This window comes from Triticum urartu, chromosome 2 (genome assembly GCF_003073215.2).
Source record: "Triticum urartu cultivar G1812 chromosome 2, Tu2.1, whole genome shotgun sequence".
Lineage (NCBI taxonomy): Eukaryota > Viridiplantae > Streptophyta > Magnoliopsida > Poales > Poaceae > Triticum > Triticum urartu.
The window spans coordinates 595,843,051-595,847,308 of NC_053023.1; positions in this window are offsets into that span (position 1 = coordinate 595,843,051).

Consider the following 4,258-nt stretch of genomic DNA (forward strand, 5'->3'; position numbering starts at 1 on the left):
CAAGCTTAATTCCTGCTCGTCTTCGAGTAGGTAAATTATAAAAGGTAATTTTTGATGTGGAATGCTACCTAGCATAATCTTGATCATGTAATCTAATCATGGCATGAATATTTAGACACAAGTGATTCAAAGCAATAGTCTATCATTTGACATTAAGACAATAATACTTCAAGCATACTAATAAAGCAATCATGTATTTTCAAAATAACATGGCTAAAGAAAGTTATCCCTACAAAATCATATGGTCTGGCTATGCTCCATCTTCATCACACAAAATATTCAAATCATGCACAACCCCTATGAGAAGCCAAGCAATTGTTTCATACTTTTGATGTTCTCAAACCTTTTCAACTTCCACGCAATACATGAGCGTGAGCCATGGACATAGCACTATAGGTGGAATAGAATATGATAGTGGAGGTTGTGTGGAGAAGACAAAAAAGGAGAAAGTCTCACATCGACGCGGCTAATCGACGAGCTATGGAGATGCCCATCAATTGATGTCAATGTGAGGAGTAGGGATTGCCATGCAACGGATGCACTAAGAGCTATAAGTGTATGAAAGCTCAAACTGGAAACTAAGTGAGCGTGCATCCAACTTGCTTGCTCATGAAGACCTCGGGCATTTGAGGAAGCCCATCATCGGAATATACAAGCCAAGTTCTATAATGAAAATTCCCACTAGTATATGAAAGTGATAACTCAAGAGACTCTCTATATGAAGAACATGGTGCTACTCTGAAGCACAAGTGTGGTAAAAGGATAGTAACATTGCCCCTTCTCTCTTTTTCTCTCATTTTTTTATTTTTTTATTTTTTTTGTTTTTTTGTTTTGGTGGGCTTCTTTGGCCTCTTTTTTTATTTGGGCTTCTTTGGCCTCTTTTATTTTTTTGTAAAGTCCGGAGACTCATCCCAACTTGAGGGAATCATAGCTTCCATCATCCTTTCCTCACATGGGACAATGCTCTAATAATGATGATCATCACACTATATTTACTTACAACTCAATATTACAACTCGATACTAGAACAAAAATATGACTCTCTATGAATGCCTCCGGCGGTGTACCGGGATGTGCAATGATCTAGCGCGGCAATGACATAAAAACGGACAAGCCATGAAAACATCATGCTAGCTATCTTACGATCATGCAAAGCAATATGACAATGATGCTCAAGTCATATGATGATGATGGAAGTTGCATGGCAATATATCTCGGAATGGCTATGGAAATGCCATGATAGGTAGGTATGGTGGCTGTTTTGAGGAAGAGATAAAGAGGCTTATGTGTGATAGAGCATATCATATCACGGGGTTTGGATGCACCGGCGAAGTTTGCACCAACTCTCGAGGTGAGAAAGGGCAATGCACGGTACCTAAGTGGCTAGCAATGATGGAAGGGTGAGAGTGCGTATAATCCATGGACTCAACATTAGTCATAAAGAACTTACATACTTATTGCAAAAGTCTATTAGCTATCTAAACAAAGTACTACGTGCATGCTCCTAGGGGATAGATTGGTAGGAAAATACCATCGCTCGTCCCTGACCGCCACTCATAAGGAAGACAATCAATAAATAAATCATGCTCCGACTTCATCACATAACGGTTCACCATACATGCATGCTACGGGAATCACAAACTTCAACACAAGTATTTATACAATCCACAACTACCCACTAGCATGACTCTAATATCACCATCTTTATATCGCAAAACTATTGCAAGGAATCAAACATATCATATTCAGTGATCTACAAGTTTTATGTAGGATTTTATGACTAACCATGTGAATGACCAATTCATGTCATCTCTCTAAATAGATATAAGTGAAGCAAGAGAGTTTAATTCTTTCTACAAAAGATATGCCCACGCTCTAACAAATATAAGTGAAGCAGAAGAGCATTCTAAAAATGGCGGTTTTCTATGTGAAGAGAAACAGGCAATCCAAACTTCAAATGATATAAGTGAAGAACATGAAGCATTCTATAAAGCCATAATCAAAAGATATAAGTGAAGTGCAATGAGCATTCTATAAATAAACCAAGGACTATCTCATACCAGCATGGTGCATCAAATAAAAGTGAAAACTAAATGCAAAATACGCTCCAAGATTTACGCATATCATGTGATGAATAAAAATATAGCTCCAAGTAAAATTACCGATGATTGTTAAAAGAAAGAGGGGATGCCTTCCGGGGCATCCCCAAGCTTGGTTGATTGGGAGTCCTTGAATATTTCCTTGGGGTGCCTCGGGCATCCCCAAGCTTAGGCTTTTGCCACTCCTTATTCCTTCATCCATCGTGATCTCTCCCAAAACTTGAAAACTTCAATCACACAAAACTTAACAAAAAGTTCGGTAAGATCCGTTAGTATAATAAAGCAAATCACTACTCTAAGTACTGTTGCAAACCAATTAATATTTTGTTTTTGCATTGTAGCTACTGCAATATAACTTTTACATGGCTTAATCCACTGATAGAAATTGATAGTTTCATCAAAACAAGCAAACTATGCATCAAAAACAGAATCTGTCTTAAACAGGACAGTCTGTAGTAATCTGAACATTCACCATACTTCTGGTACTCCAAAAATTCTGAAAAAAATTTAGGAAAAATAAAAAATTTGTATAGAAAGACAGTGGAAAAAGTTTCAGAACCATTTAACGTTCCGGTAAAAAATGTAAAATCGCGCATTACAGCCAAAGTTTCTGTTCTGCACCGCACAAACCAACAAGCAATGTAAACATCCTAAAGGCAAATATTGGCACATTATTATTATAATATAATGGAATTGTACAAGGGTATAATTATTTTTGTTGAAAATTTTCTGTAATCAAGATTCATAAAGTTTCCGTGAGCATGAACAAAGTTCAAGGAGCTCCCCCACTTCAACAATGCTTGTCTCTCTCACTTTCACTTTCCTTTTTGAAAAGTTTTGGGTTCCCCTCTTTATTTTTATTTGTTTTTGAACTATATAAAAGCACTAAATAGAAATAAATGACTCTCTGAAACTTCCGGGTTGTCTCCCTGGCAGCGCTTTCTTTAAAGCCATTAAGCTAGGCATATAGTGCTCAAGTAATGAATCCACCCGGATCCCAAGGTATATAAAAGCCAATTTTAATTAACAATGATTTGTGATTTAGTAGTGAGCACAAATTAACATATATCATGCAACAACGAAGTCTAACTCTATTCCTATGCATCGGCATGTCATAAAAGAACAATTCATGCACACATAGTAAAGGCCAATGCATAGTATAAGAGTTTCTTGCAATTTTATCATATTGGAAACATAGAGAGGCGGAGATTTAGTTTCTCTCTCATAATAATTGCAAGTAGGAGCAGCAAGCACATGCATATTATATCTATAAAAATCATCATGTGTAGTAGTAAAACGCAACCCATCAATATAATCCTTAATAAGGGCAAACTTCTCCGATATAGTGTAGTCGGGAGAATTCAAAAAGATAATAGGACTATCATGTGTGGGTGAATAGCAACAATGTCATGTTTAACATAAGGAACTATAGCAAGTTCATCTCCATGAGCATAATTCATATTGGCATCTTGGCCACAAGAATAGCAAGCATAAAGTTCATCAAAATGGATATTTCAAACGAATCAACGGGATCATAGCATTCATCCTTCGGTAAGAATGAAGGGACATTAAATAATGTATGAGTTGAAGAGTTACTCTCAGTAGAAGGTGGGTACGGGTAGCTAATCCGCTCTTCCTCCTTTTGTTCTTCTCTCTCCTCATCATCTTTTTCATCCAAAGAGCTCACAGTTTCATCAATTTCTTCTTCCATAGACTCCTGTAAAATATTAATCTCTTCTTGGACAACGGAGACTCTCTCAATAAAATCATCAATATCAGAATTGAATTCATAATTCTCATAGCAATATCTAAGCATAGCAAAATTTTCAGGTCTGTAAACAGCATCATCAAGATTTTCACACTCTTTAAACAAAGATTCAATTTCATAAGCACCCATAAAAGCAACGAATTCTTTTATTCGTTCCACATCATAGTAATCATATATACCATTAGCATATGAAGCTAAGCTTTCATTATCACTAAATTCGCATGAAAAGGGAAGGTGTGGAGCCTTCATCCTAGAGCAACAAGTATAATCATATCTCAAGCATAGTTGTTGAGCATACCAATGCAACATATAAATTTGATCCCATAATAGTTTCCCTTTTGAGTCAAGCGATAATCCCTAAAGTATTCACGTTGATCCAACATGTCTCCCA